Source organism: Cryptomeria japonica, chromosome 9, assembly GCF_030272615.1.
Source record: "Cryptomeria japonica chromosome 9, Sugi_1.0, whole genome shotgun sequence".
In the NCBI taxonomy this organism is placed as follows: domain Eukaryota; kingdom Viridiplantae; phylum Streptophyta; class Pinopsida; order Cupressales; family Cupressaceae; genus Cryptomeria; species Cryptomeria japonica.
Genome location: NC_081413.1, coordinates 18,973,845 through 18,990,425, shown reverse-complemented (window position 1 = coordinate 18,990,425; position 16,581 = coordinate 18,973,845).

The following is a 16,581-nucleotide window of genomic DNA, read 5'->3' as shown; positions in this document are numbered from 1 at the left end:
TCAGATCTGTCTTCAACATGTCATTTTCATAGCTAAGTCTTGTGTTCTCATTCGTTGCATCACTTAGTCTTCTGGTCAATTCTTCTTCATTCTTCTTCCCATCCTCAATCTCTTTGCAAAATCTCATAGTCATATCCTGCATTTCATTTTTTGTTGTCATGATCTCTTGTTTCAACTTGCTTATCATATCATTAAGTGATTCCTTTTCATCATTCTCATTTTGCATTTTTTCACAAAGTTCTCTTCTCTTATTTCTTGCAACAGTAAAATTTTCTTGAAGTACTTGAATGATATCCTGAGCTGCCCTTAAACCATCTTCTAATTTGATATTTTTCAATTTCTCTGCATCATAGTCTGTAAGAGCTCCTTCAAGTTGCTTCATCAAATTTTCCATCTTTATCGGTGTCAAGATCTTCCTCAAGCTTTTAGGCTTTTGAAAATAGAGGAGCAAGATCTGATACCAATTGTTAGGGGTCCCACAGATATTGAGAGGGGGGGTGAATCAGTATCTAACTGGTAATAAGAATTTCTTAAGTTAAAACATGCAGAACATAATATAACAGTGTATCGGTATGCAAGAAATAATGCAATAAATAGAATCAAGAATATCCACATGAAAAGTACACCATAACACAAGATGTTAATGAGGAAACCTAGTGTGGGAAAAACCTTGGTGGGATTTGTGACCCACAATATTCACTCACTGGCCAATAAGAGAATATTACTTACAATAGGGGCCTGCACATGCAGGAAGACCAATTGCCTAGAGCTCACTGCTCAATGGGAAGTCACACTGACTTACAAATAAGGATTATACTAATCCAATAACTTGTACTACTTTACAATAGCATCTTCAATGCCAGATTCAGTACCGGTTCCTAATCTATTCTTTACATATACCCCTTGACCTATATTTTGCACATTAGGTCTGCCTAATATTTCCTTTTATGCTCCTACATCATTATTACAAATGTCTAAAATGATCTCCTTTATATATAAGAGTCATTTTACAATTTGCCAAGTTGGTTTACAATAATAAACAAAATATTGTATAGCAAAACTCCTGTTGACCTCAGTGCCAGTATACTTGTTTTCTTCTGTGTCGGTGCATTATCTTGTTAGTGTAATGCTTTGCCGGTATAATGTCTTGCCGGTGCCATAGGATTGCAAGGTTGCCATCAATGACAAAACCTTCAATCACATACAATGTCTCATTGGAGTTTGCATATGCCAACAGATGGTAACTTATATTATAAGATCACCAATGATGACATATTAATTGTTGAAGTATTTTTTAATGATATCATTTTTGGAGGTGAGGATAAATTATGCATGTAATTCTCTAAAGATATGAAGAATGAATTTGAGATGTTTATGATTGGGGATATGAATTTTTTCTTAGGTTTGTCGATTACTCAGAATGGTAAAGTTATTTTCATCTGTCAAACTAAGTATTATAGAGAGTTGTTGAATAAATTTGGATGGAAAATTCTAAACCAGTTGGTACCCCTATGGTTACAAGTGAGCAATTGACAAAGAAAGATGTATCAGCTCTAGTAAATCCTACAAGGTACAAATCTATGATTGGAGATTTATTATATATAGATCATACTAGACTAGATATAATGAACGCTATTTGTATTGTATCAAGATATCAGAATGATCCTAGAGAGAATCATGAATGTGCAGTGAAAAGGATTTTCAGGTATTTGCAAGGAACAATTGAGTATGGTTTGTGGTATCCTAAAGATGATGACTTTACACTATGTACATATACAGATGTTGATTGGGATAGAGATGTTGATGATCAGAAGAGCACATCTGTTGTAGCTTTCTTTCTTGGAAAGAAACTTGTTTCATGGATCAACAAGAAGCAATCATTTACTTCTTTATCTATTGTTGAATTTGAGTATGTTGTTGTTGCTAATAGATGTAAACAAGTTTTATGGATGAAGAAAATGTTGAAGGATATAAGGGTTGATTGCTATGAACTGATAGTTATTCATTGTGATAACTCTACTGCTATTGATATATCAAAGAATCTGGTATTTCATTCCAAGACAAAACACATTTCTATCAAGTATAATTTTATGAAGGAGAATGTGGAAGCAATTGAAGTCAGACTGGTTTATATGAACAGTAAAGAACATATTGCAAATATCTTCACTAAACCTTTGCCTAAGGAATCATTTGAATACTTCAGAGATAAATTGGGAGTTTCTACCCTTCCACTAGAGACTTGAGTGATGCTAATTGGCATCAGTCTGACATGCATTTATAAAATGCTATCATTCATTTCGGATTGATGTGTTGGTGCTACTACTCATGGGGAGTAGTCAATTGTGTGGTTCAGAGGCTTTATGATTATTCTTTGATGTTTATGTTAGATTTTTGGCATTCATGTCAAAGGGGGAGAGATATATGTGAAAAACAAAGCTTTACTATGATATCATTCTCAGGGGAGTTTGGTTTTTGGTTCAGAACTTCATTGTCATATCTTCTTGGAGATTTTGTTGGATGTCTTCCATTGGGGGAAACTTGTTTGGTATTTTCTTGGCACTTGGATGTTTTTCACTTCTAGTGTTTCCATTAATGCCAAAGGGGGAGATTGTTGGCAATTTGGAGGAATTTATTATGTGTTGCATTGATGTTTTGTCATTGATGTCAACACTAGTTGCTTTGTTTTCTACTGACTTCTGGTAGAGTGGTTGGATTATGATATTGATTTGGAGACCATCTCTGGTATTCTCCGATTTGGTCTATCTTGTGGTATTGGCTTGGATTGGTTATTCATGTGTCCCTAATGTGTGTCACATTTAGTTGGTTTGGGATATGATGATATGAATGTTATCATTTGTTCTAGTAACCTTTTGGTCACTGGTAAGGGTTTTACTAGCAATGCCTTGATCAAGATCTTTTGACGAATCCAATAAGTGGTGTTGGTGCGACTTCTAGAAGGTTATCAGGATGTTGATGGTTATCTTGTTTTTGTTCCAGTTGATTGATGGTATCTAATTTGGCTTATGGCAACCTATTATAGGTCCGATCTTATTCTACTAGGTTATGGACTGGTTTATGTAACGTGTTGGTTGATGCTTCTGATGCATCACCAGTTGGATTTATTGTTTGGATTATGTTGTTTCGGTCTTAGGTCAACTTATTTTATCATTGGTTTGTAGGATTATGTAACAAATCCATTGTATTATCTTTTAGGTGGCCGACCTAATTGTTTAGGTCTCGGGTTGGTATAAATATGATGTAAGATCTCTTTGTAGATTGTGGTTTTATGGGATATAGGATTATCTATGTGCGAAAGATGTTGTAATCATATGCAGAGATTTTGGTCGATCATAGGTGATCGAATTGGGTTTGTGAAAGAGGTTTAAGACCTCTCGTATTGATGTTAACAAAAACTGTACTCAGGCATAGGAGATTCTATTCTTGCAATTCATTCTTATTTCTATATTGTAGTATGGATTTCTTTGTAGTCACTGAGGCTCCTTCTGTGATGAGAAGTGTGCTCTAGGTAGTGTGCCTTCCTGCATGTGCAGGCCCCTCTTATTGTAATCACATACTTGTTTCAAAAGTATTATCTGACTATGGGTAGGCTTTCCACTTTGTTTTTTCCCTTTACAGGGTTTTCCACGTACAAATATTAGTGTCATGTGTTATGGATGGTTAGTTAATTATTTTGTAATTTATGTTTATGCTTAACTATTACATCTTCTATTCTGGTATTTGGTTTATGAATTTTGATAGAAGGTTTTGTGAGCTTAAAGTGTTATAATCTATTGACAACTAGTTCACCCCCCCTCTCAATTGTCCACTCGTTATCCTAACAGTATTGACACTACTTTTTATATTGTAATAATGGTTCATCTTTCCCCTTGAGATACCATATGACCCCTTAGGACACCATATGACCCCTTAGGACACCATACGACCCCTTAGGAGACCATATGACCCCTTAGGACACCATAAAATGCCTTAGGATATTATATAATCCTACTTGGGGTTGTATGGTGTGTTAAGGGATCTTATGGTGTTGTTAGGGGTCATGTGTGTCCCTAAGGGGTCATATGGTGTGCTAAGGTCCTGGGTGATCTGAACTTATTTTTCTAAGTAGTATTGACATTGATTTTTTTTATATTGTAATAACAGTTCATCTTCCCCCTCAAGACACCATATGACCCACTAAGACACCATACAACCCCTTAGGATGCCATATGAACCCTTAGGACACCATAGAATGCCTTAGGATATCACATGGTCCTACTTGGGGTTGTATGGTGTGCTAAGGGATTTTATGGTGTCGTTAGGGGTCATGTGTGGTTCTAAGGGGTTGTATGGTGTTGATCAGCCCGATTGATTTGAACTTTTTTTGTAAGAAATATTGGCACTAAGTTTTATATTGTAATAATTGTTCATCTTGCCTCTCAGGACACCATATGACCCCTTAGGACACCATACGACCCCTTAGGACACCATATGACCCCTTAGGATGTCATACAATGCCTTAAGATATCATATGATCCTACTTGGGGTCATATGGTGTGTTAAGGGGTCTTATGGTGTTTTTAGGGGTTATGCAAAGTCATAATGGGGCCACACATATGTTACAACACCATATGACCCCTTAGGAAAACATGCAACCCCTTCGGACATCATGTGGTCCAAAAGGGTCATATGGTGTGCTAAGGGGTCATATGGTGTCACTAGGGATCATGTGGGGTCCTAGTGGTGCCACACATGTATTACAACACCATATGACCCATTAGGACACCATATGACCCCTTAGGACATCATATGCTTCTAAGGGGTCACATGATGTTGTTAGGGGTCATGTGGGGTCCTAATTGGGCCATGCATGTGTTACAACACCATATTATCCCTTAGGATATCATAAATGGTTCTAAGGAGTCATATGGTGTCATTGGGGGTCATGTGGGTTCCTAATGGGGTCGCACATGTGTTAGAACATCATATATATGACCCCTTAGGACATTATACAACCCCTTAAGATATCATATGGTCCTAAGGGGTCATGTCATGTGCTAAGGGGTCGTATGGCATCATTAGGGGTCTTTGGGGTCCTAATGAGGCCACACATGTGTTAGAACACCATATGATCCCTTAGGACAAAATACGACCTCTTAGGACATCATATGTTCCTAAGGGGTCATGTGGTGTGCTAATGGGTCATATGGTGTCGTTAGGGGTCTTGTGGGGTCATAATGTGTCTATAGATGTGTTATAAGACCATATGACCCCTTAGGACACCATATGACCCCTTACGACATCATATGGTCCTAAGGGTGATGTCACTGCTAAGGGGTCATATGGAGTCCTAATGGTGCCACATGTGTTACAACAACATATGACCCATTAGGACACCATATGATCCCTTAGGACATCATATGCTCCTAAGGGGTCATGTGGTGTGCTAAGGGGTCACATGATGTTGTTAGGGGTCATGTGGGGTCCTAATTGGGCCATGCATGTGTTACAACACCATATGATCCCTTAGGATATCATGCATTGTCCTAAGGGGTCATATGGTGTCATCGGGGGTTATGTGGGGTCCTAATGGGGCCGCACATGTGTTAAAACATCATATGACCCCTTAGGACATCATATTGTCTTAAGAGGTCATATCGTGTGCTAAGGGACCTTATATGATGTCATTAGGGGTTATGTGGGGTCCTAAGGGGGAGAGAGAGGGAGGGAGAGAGATTTAAAGAGGGTAGGAATACAATGTACTAAGATATTTCAAGAGACAATATATATGCATATATTTTACATACATATATGTGTAATGAAGGGAATTTGACACCCCAGGAATGATGAGTACTTAAAGAGTGAATGGTCCTTTTGATACATCTGTGAACTAGTGCAAAACTGGGCTAGGGGATAACCAAATGTTCTGGAGTTGTCAGGGAATTGAGACAGACCTTTGGCAAACTCTGGAAGGCTCTGTGGAAAACATAGTAGCGCGGGTCCAAGAATGCAGTGTAGTTAGCGAACTACAGTGTGGTGCACTAGTGTCTAGGTCAGACAAAGTACAAATCTAGACAAAGACGTCTAGTTCATATGGACAAAATGTAGAACTCAATAGATGCTAACTAAATAGACAAAATTCAACATACAAAATCTTAACTATGAAAAATAATAGCTAAATAGAAGAGGAAGTTAGGAATGAACTCACCAAGATGCTCGCTATGATGTTTACCTATGCAATATAACACTCAATCTTGCAACGTAATCCCTACACACATGCAAGAGAGAAAATGTTGTGCATTGTGTTTTGGAGTCTACCTAAGTCATACCCCCATTTTGATGTTTCCACCTCCATGAACAACCTGAAAAGCCACGGAAAAGGAAGATGATGAATAAGTTGATAGAGAAGAATGCAAAGAAAAATACAAAGACAATCTAATGCTATTTGGTAATTGGAAAATAAATGAGATATTGGAAATGAAAGATAGAGTTAGATTACTCTCCCAGTTCTTGGAAAGTCTTGGTATTCTTGGCAAACTTGGTAGCTCAACGATGCTACAAAAATGGTGGTGGTGTCTCCATGAGCTTCAATTTCCAAGAGAAAGTCTCCAATCTCCCAAAAGATCGCCTAGAAATATCCCAAAACCAAGGATATAGGCTAAGAGATGAGTTTGAATGTTGGTAGCTATGTAGGGAGGCATTACGTTTCCTTCCTAGTGCGGTTCATAACGTCCCAATGACCACCAATTGACTGATAGGTTGGTGAATGGTAGCACGTCATGTGGATGTATCCACGTTATGTCTGCATTCATGAATCTTTCAGATCTACAAAGTTGGTAATGCCTCTCGGAAGCTGACATTGAATTCTTCGGTGTACAAAAGGACAAGTTGGAAAACCTATCCTCCAAGCAGCGTGAGGGAGGTGCCACATGTTGCACTTTCCACTAAGGGGGATGAGGGTGATATATATGACTCTACAATTTTCCTGAACTTTAGCAAGCATGTCTTCATTAATAGATGCAAAGCTAAAGTAGGAAAGGTAGAAAAGGTTAAGAGGAGAAAATATCATGATAGGGAAGTAGATGCTCGTTGATCAGACGAAGTTTCCCCTGACGATATGATGCTAGAATTTTGGAACAGAAATTGATACTTGAAACATTGACAATACACTAGCTATAGTCTAGCCTCAAGGATGATAAGATAAGATAAAGAAGTTGGAACAAAGCGCAACAAGAACAATCCTCACCATGGAGGAAAGTCCCTGATGATGAAAAGATACAAGATAGGGCAGCTGCCATTGGTACAAGATATGCCGATATGGTTAGCATGATGCGCCATGCCAAGAGCCATATGATAGGGCATGATAAGTCAATATGGATGACCATATGATAGGGCAAATTGGAATGCTGATATGGATAACTATATGATAGGGAAAATTGGAATGCCGATATGGATAACCATATGATAGGGTGAATTGAAACGTCGATATGGATAACCATATGATAGGAAAAATTGGAATGTTGATATGGATAACCATATGATAGGGTGAAATGATATACTGACATGGGTAGCAAGGCACTAGATCACCATGCAATAGGGAAGATAAGTTAGCCGGCATGGGTAGCAACATGCTAGATTTCCATGAGATAAGGTAATTGGAATTGGAACATAGTAGATTGGCCTCTACCAAGGCAAGAAATATGATGCAGATTGGAAAGATGGTTTAGCCCCTATGTAGGTAATCTTTGGAATAGATCAAGTGGTTTTGCCCCCACCTAGGTGATCTTGGAAAGAAAATATCAAGTGATTTGTCCCCTACCTAGGTGCACATGATAAATAAAATGCATGAAAAAACATTAAAATAAAGGCACAAATACAGAAATGATGATATCATGCCCCCCTCCTTATAATGATATGCTTGGAAGGCATGTTATTAAAAGAAGAAGAGAAGTTGTGGCACGTCAACATAATGAGATGTTTAAGTGGAATGCCACCAATGAACAAGTAGCACATAGATATCCATAACATCAAAAGATGAAATGCAAGAGACAGGGAGATCCAATTATTTGGCATCAGAACCCATAGTAGTTTTGAAAGTATAGACATCACTATGAGATGGGTTCATCGTCATAGCGCCAAAGATCTCAGATTTGAAGAAAGGCACATGAAGACAAAGAGAAAATAAGTCAAAAAAGTAAAGATACAATGGACAAAAGAAATAGATATGTAGATAGAAGAATTGGTACAACAAAAAATTCCTTGTATCTGAGCACTTATGGAGTAGCTCGGGTCCTACAGGAGAGAAAAATAAATAAAGACAATTAGCCTCCCATATCCAGGTACCTAAGGGGTGACCTGGGTCCTATAGGAGGGAACAAATAGATAAAGAAAGCATGGAGGTGTTGGCCATTTGGTGGAATTGACTATGTGTTGCATTGATGTCAACACTAGCTATTTGGATGGTTTACGGACACCCTTCTAGTCCTGGTAGCTTGAGTGGTTTCTAGTTAACTTGGATCTAGCATGATCTAATAGACTCCCATATAGTCTAGTGATGGAATTCGATTGTTCATAATGCTTATACTCATATATGGTCAGTTGATTTTGGTCTGGTGATTGGATGCTATCTTGCTTGCTATGAAGATTGGTTTATGCTTCCAGCAAGGGTTTCATCGATAGAGATTTTGGTGGAGATCTTTGATGACTTGTATAATTGGTGTTGGTATAGATTTTGATGGAGTTTTAGGATGTTGTTGGTGATCATGTTTGAGACTTGGCATTTGGAGATCATTATTGAAGCATGTGGACCTATAATTGGTCCCAGTTGATCTAGGTTATGGACCGACATTGATGTAACGTGTGGCTAGGACCTATTGTTGTATTTCTAGGATGTCATGTGCTAGATATTATTTGTTTTGGTCTAAGGCTGACATGGATTGTAATTATGTAATTTTTTTATCATCTAGTGGCTGACTTGCTTGTTTATGCTTGAGGGTTTGTATATGTAGATCAGGAATTTGGAATGCATCAAAGCAATGTTAAACTAGCTCAACCACAAAAACTAGATTGCACTGATAAGAAATCCTAAAAACATTCAATAAAGGCATGAAGATGAAATACTAAAATGAAACACAAACCAAAGCATGTATCTCCTTCATTGTTCCTCCATTGTCCTTCTTTCTCCTTCAAATTAGCGTGTTTGTGGATCTCACCTACAAGTGCAAAAGCATAGTATGAAAGCAAGATGACTAGAAAAATGGCAACATAAGGATACTAGAAGCATGGTTTTCTCTCTTTTTTGATTGAAGAAACTCATCCAATTTATAGACAAATTGGAGAGAGGACAAGATTAGCATCAAGAGATTTGAAAGGAAATTTCAAATCAAGGATGACAAATATGACAAATTATGACAAGATTGACATTTTCTATGCAAGATTGATTGATAAGAATTATGACAAATTATGACAAAATTGACATGCAAGATTGATTGACAAGAATTATGACAAATTATGACAAGATTGAAATGCCATTCCCGTGAAATTAGGGGAAATATTAGAAAAATTGAAGAAAATAGAAGAAATAGAAAAATTAGGAATTAGGAGAAATTAGTAAATTGGAAAATTGAGGAAAAAGATGAAATAGAAATTAGGTGAATTAATTAATAGGTTTTTATCCATTAATTAATTCATGAAAAGACCTAGGACTAAATAAATAGATTTATTTAACCCACAAAGAAGAAGAAAAGGATTAAATGATCAAATCATAAAACCCTAGAAATAAGAGGACCAGGAATTAGGTCAAGACAACAAGAAATTAATGTCGATTCGATCATGATTTTGATTGACAAAGGACCAATGTTGATAAATGATTGAGATTGGTTGACAAATTGACCAAGATTGACAAAGAGATCAAATTGATAGTTGCCAATTGACGAGGAACAATGACTAATTGATCCAAATTGACATAATTGAAAAGGACAACGATCGATGACGAATTGATCGCAAAATGACAAGATTGACCAGGACAAGGATTGATGATGAATCAATCACAAAATGACAACATTGACAAGAATGAGGATCGATGACGAATCGATCACAAGATGACAAGATTGAAAAGAGGACAAGGATCGATGATGAATCGATCGCAAGATGACAAGATTGACAAGGATGAGGATTGACCAAAATCATGATTGAAGATTGTTATCGACAAGACCTAATTTGAAAGCAATAAAAATGAGGAATATGGAAGAAGGACTCTATGCTCGCAAATGATAAAGACCAAGTGTGCAACATAGAAGAAATGTTAATGCAATGCAAGAACCCTAAAATAAGGCAATGCGTGAATGTTAAAGTATGACTCCGCAAGTGTTAACCATTTTTAGACATCTACATTTTGCCCCTCTTTGAGACAATGTGATTTTAAGCATTGTTTCAAAGAACAATAATGAAAATGCCCCAGACAATAACAATGACATATGCATACCCCCTTGAGGAATTGGCCAGAAAAAACTAGAAAAGAGGCCAACTGATCAATAAGAATGATAGAAGATGATAGGTTCAAACGGATTGCCAAGACTGAAGGAAGAAATGTTAGTAAGCAGAAATTAGATAGAGGACAGTTAGAGATGAAGGAAAACTTGCTTTCACAAATGCACATAAGTAGGTGAGAAGCTTTATTTATTGTAGCAAAGCGGATGTAGAGCATCATGGCATTAAAGGCCAGAGATGGAACACAACCCCTTTTGCAAAAGACAGACACATCGCACACAAGAAATGAGTGAAGCATCCTAGGGTGCATACATCAAGAGTCAAGGTATGTGCGGCATTCACGAAGCGAACGTACTTATCACAGACACCCAATGATATAGTTGCCCCAGTTTGTGAGAAACATTCCACAAACAACAAACACAACAAAAAAAGGAAAGGGACCATGAACCATCCTGGTCACTCTAAATCACTTAGTGACATCATCGAGCAACATAGGAACATGATTGAAGCCAAAGATAAATCAGTAAAAAGATAAGATGCACAAATTCAACCAAGTCAAACAAACAGTCTGATTGTCATTGTCAAAAGTGGAAAACAAGAATGATCATGTTGTCTGGTTCCAGGGAATGTGGTACCTCGTCTAAGACAAGACACAGTCTGGTTTCGAGTATACCACACCCTGTATAAGACCCATGATAATATTGACAAGGACCAATGATATTGATGTTGATTGATTGATATGACAATTTTGATCAGTTTGAATGTCTGGTTTGATTGAAAAGTTCATTTGTTAATACATGATTTTAGTAAAGTGCAGTGTTGTAACATGTTATCTATTTGTTGTCTACATAAATGTTTGATCAATTGTCGTTGGATGTATGCTCAGTGATCTGTCTATGCATAGAGGGTACCATTTATTAGCAAAATGTAAAATGCCAAAGAAATTGTTTTTGGATTTTGACGTTTTCAAAATTTTTTGTTTGTTTTTTCAGGACTTTATTTGATTTTTTAGGGATTTTTTCAGGACATTATTTGATTTTTAGGGAGTTTTTCATGACATTATTTGATTTTTAGGAATTTTTTCAGGACATTTTTCAATTTTTTTGATTATTTCAGGACATTATTTGATTTTCAGGGGTTTTTTTAGGACATTATTTGATTTTTAGGGATTTTTTTTCTCAGGACATTATTTGGATTTTTAGGGATTTTTTCAGGACATTATATGATTTTTAGGAATTTTGCCCCTAGTGTCTAGCAAGGCAAGGAATATGATAGGTGAATAAATAGGCTTATTGAAATGATGGTGGATAGAGGGAAGAGAAAGGCCTTTTATCATGGAGACAATACGGATGCAATTTTCAAGGGCTATTGCATGATGGGACAAGAGATTGGATACAACAATGTAAAGTAGGAACATGGCATGAGGGACATGTCAAGAGGTTTTTGAAACCATGTTTAAATTTTGTGTCCTTATGTCAGATCAAGATCAAGGAACAAAAAAAAAGAGTGTATGGATAGTGATAAGATATGGATAGGATAAGAAAGACCAAGAATGGATAAGGGACATGGACTGAAGGTCGGGGTAGGATATGAGATAGTGGCAGAAAGTTGCAATAAGACAAGGAATATGGATGAAAGGTTGTAATAAGCAAATAGATAAAGACCAAAAGCTATGAAGGACTAAAAGCTACAAACAAGATGCATGATGCTCATGAATATCCAGCCTTGTCAAGATCAAAGGTGGAAAGAGGAAATGGACATGAGGGAAAATAGGATATGAAGGGTAATAGGACATGATAGGATAATGAAGGGTAATAGGATATGATAGGATAATGAAGGGTAATAGGATATGATAGGATAATGAAGGACAAAAGGATATGATAGGATAAAACCTGTCCCCAAGTATGGTATGCAAGAAGTTCATAGATTACGCATGATGCCTATTTGCCAGGTTTTCATCATGGTACTTGCCCAAGGTGCCTGTTTGCCAGGTTTTCACTAGTGGATGAATTATTTTTGCTTTACTTTTTTCCTTCTGTCTTTTTTTTTTTTTTTTGGAATTTTGACTTTTTCAATAGAAGATGGACACATGATAGGGGATTGAAGAAGGACTCAAACATCTTTTTGTTTAGATAGTAGCCTTGAAAAAAAAGGATCATGACCTTTAATAGTATGCTCAAAGACGTTGGTAGGATAAAGACATGGAAAATAAGATGAAACTAAGACAAGGATTTATGTAAAGGATTGGATCAAAGGGATCAAAGGATGGAAAATATGCATTGGATAAAGGATAGGGTATTGGAAGAATTGGGCTTCAGTGGACGGAAATGTTGGCAAGATCAACATTGGCACACACCTTGAGGGGTGATGGACTGATGGAGGAAGAGTGGGTTTTTTATATGGAAATTTTGATGAAGGAATAGCTAGGGATTTTGGGACATAAGGGCCAAAAATGGAAGAAAGAGGTGATGGAGGAACAAATTTGAGAGGTTTTGATGGAGGAATATCAATTTTGGATGCCAAGTTGGATTTTTCTTTTTGTGCTTCAAGAAGCTGCTTAGGAACCCCCATTGTTTTGGATTTTTCATGCTTTTGTTGTTCTTTGGTGTGCGTTGCTTGCATAAGGGATTTAGGAACCCATATATATTTTGACTTTGCTTTATTTTGCTCAGTGGGCCTTTGTGGCCTTTTGGATATTTCCTTTTCTTTATAGATCATATTGTTCTTTGTTTTGACATGTTGATTATATTGGACATGTTGATCCTTGAATACATGTGGATTGCTAGACTTATGATGTTTACACTTGGCATCCAAATTTCTTGGAGGGGAAAAGGAATGCATGGATGGATATGAATGAAATGGACTTCTTTTGGATGGATGAAATTTACTCAAGGATATGTGCCTTTGCTGACCTTGCATAGAGGATGAAGGAATATAAGGACCTAAGATGGATGGAAAGTATGATGGGGAAGGTATATGTTTTGATTTTGATGGAGGGATACCAATGTTTTGAGAGTGAATTGTGTAGACATGACCCTTAAGATCTTCTTTGATATGGAGGGGTTCTTTCTCATGAAGGTCTACTCCTTTGCCTTTATGAATATCTTGACTTGTAGGATACTCTTTTCTTTGGGAAGAAGACGTGAGTCCATTATGAGGTGGATATGATATGAGAGAAATAATGAGATCTTGAAGTGGATTGGATTGCACCAAAGTGGAAGAACCCATTATGCATGTCGAGGGTTCATGAACATCTTGCACTGACATGTTAGAATCATGAGGGGGATTAGGATCATGAGGGGGGCTAGGATTGTGTAGTGGACATGGTTCAATGACAGGCTCTTCAAGAGATGGAATGGGAGAAATAATGCGATCATCAAAAGAAATGAGACCTTGGAGTGTATATGGAGCATTAAGACAAGGAGATGGAGGAACAAGTGGATCTTGTGGAGGATCTAAAGGAATAATTTGATCTTGATAAGGAGAAATATCATTGAAATCCTCTTTAAAGGTGCTTTTCTCTTGACTTGTAATGGGATCATCAGAAAGGATGGAAGGGATATCTTGATCTTTCTTAGGAAGTGGAATGTCAGTGGGATTTGAAAGGGCATTTTTTTCATGAAATGGAAGGGGATCGTTTGGGATTGGATGGACTAGGATATCTTGATCTTGCTTGGGGAATGGAGTGTCAATAGGACTTTGGATAGGATGGACAAGAATAGGGGAATCATCATGAGTGTTTGGGAACATGGGGTCTTGGTCAACAATTGGATGGGATGATAATGTTTCAGGATCTTGATCTTGATTTTCTTTAGGACTCATTTCTTCGTGCTCTAAATTATCCTCTTGACATGAGGTTGGACTTTGGATATGTATGGGGGATTCTGACAAGGAATCAATGTTTTGGCATGAAGGAAATGCACTTTGAACATTTTTGATGGATTCTGGCAAGGAATCAATGCTTGAACATGAGGAAGAAGGACTTCGAATGGGGTCCTCTCAAATAGGTAATGGCAATAAAGTGCATGGTGGCATTGGGTCTTGTATTTCTGAAACATGACAAGGATGTGCATCATGAATTGGATTATCTTGGCAATCAATTATGGATATCCCTTGGATAATTTCATCCTTGGGTGTATTATTTGATGAGGACAATATGGAAGGTTCTTGTGAAACTTCTAAAGGTGTAGGGATAGATGCCACTAGAGAGTCAATTTGTTTATGGGGGGATGAGGCATTGCTAGACATAGTTGTATTATCTTGGTCTTCCTCAAAGAACTCACTTGGTAATTTCCTTAAGATCCTTGCAATAAAGCCACCTTTCTTTCAAGGTTTTGACATAGTTGTATCTGGAATTTGAACTTGTTTGGAAAGTAGTTGGTTTTGGTCTGATGTCATGTTTTGATTTCGAACTAGATGTTGATCAAATTGGTTTGACATGTTCAAAATTTGGCTTGGTGTGTGCTACAACCTTTGTTTTTGAATGTTTGGTTGTGGTTGTTGACATTGATATGCTGATTGAACTTGTTGATATTCCATCATTGGTTGAACTATTTGTGGACATTGTATAGTTGGTTGGACATATTGTTGAAATTGAACCATTGGTTGTGTTGGTTGTATATGTTGGACCATTGGTTGTGTCTATTGGAAATGTTGGAACTGTTGAACCATTGGTTGTGATGGTTGAAAATGTGGTTGATAGTAAACACCTTCTTGTTCTTGTTGTGAAGGCACATAATGTTGTTGTCTCTTTTCTTGAAATTGTTTCATCATCTCTATTTGTGAGAGGAAAGTTGGTATGTCTGATTGTTTGATAAGAGATCTTACATCAATTGGCTCAATCTTTGGATTTTGACCTAGAAATTTTTTAAATATTTTGGACATTTGTGATCTATTCTTCTTAATGTTTTTCACCTTTTGTTCCAAAATCTCATTTTCTTGTGCTAGTTTCTCCTCTAGTTTTTGTATTTGGACATTTACATCATCATGATAAGTTTGGTCCAAGTTTTGAGACATGTAGAGATTGGATTGACATGATTGATTTCTCAATTTTAATGACATGGCTTCGTAAGAAGGTTGAGACCTCATTTCAACAAACATGTCACTATGGAAACTAATGGGATTGACAAATGCAACCTAAAAGGATGACAATGCAACTTAATATTTTTGTTGTTTTTCAAGATTTTGACAAACTTTTTGGAATGCAAACCTAAAGACTCAACCTTGGGAAGTTGGAATGAAGCCAAGACCTTAAAGGACAAAGGACCAAATGACAATAGGACAAATTGACAATGTCTCACCTATATGCTTGGATACTAAGCTAGTTTTGACAAAAATGATATTAATGAAAGGACAAATTTTAGACAAGGTCAAGACTCCCTAACAACAACTTATGGTATCATCCAAAGTTTTGATTTTTCAAAATTTGACAAACCAAATTTTTGAGACTAAATGCAGGAAGGCAATGATTATGACAATGACTTAGGATATGACATGAAAATGATCCAAGGATATGATATGATAAGATGAAGCCAAGACAAGATGACAATACAATGACAAGGATATGCAAAGACCAATGACTTAGAATATGCGAAATGCAACCTCGGCAATACCTAATTTTAGCATGACAAGGATAATGTAGGAATGCCACCTAAATGGAAATCTAATTTGGGTATGACAATGAAATGCAAACTTAGAGAAATGATTGTGAACCTAAGTGAAAAATGATGATGCTTGCAATGAAAAGGACTAAAATGAAGGGAGATGACAATATGCCCTAGGATCTAAGTTAGACTATGCAAAACCTAGCCTAAAGTGACATGAATTTTGAAACAAAGATATTCAATGTTTTGACAAGACATGCTCAAATGTTGGATGAATACTTGGACAAATTTGGACTTTTGTTTGGATTTTGTTTTGAATTTAAGGTTGTTGATTTTGAAAAACCCAAGTTGATTATGAGCACTTTTGAAAGTTTGTTTTTGATTTAACCTTTGACAATCACAGAAGACAAAATGTTTGTTTGACTTTGACTCAAGACAATCAAGCACATTCACAACAAATCTTATGGCTAGCAAGGACAATATCTGTTGAATC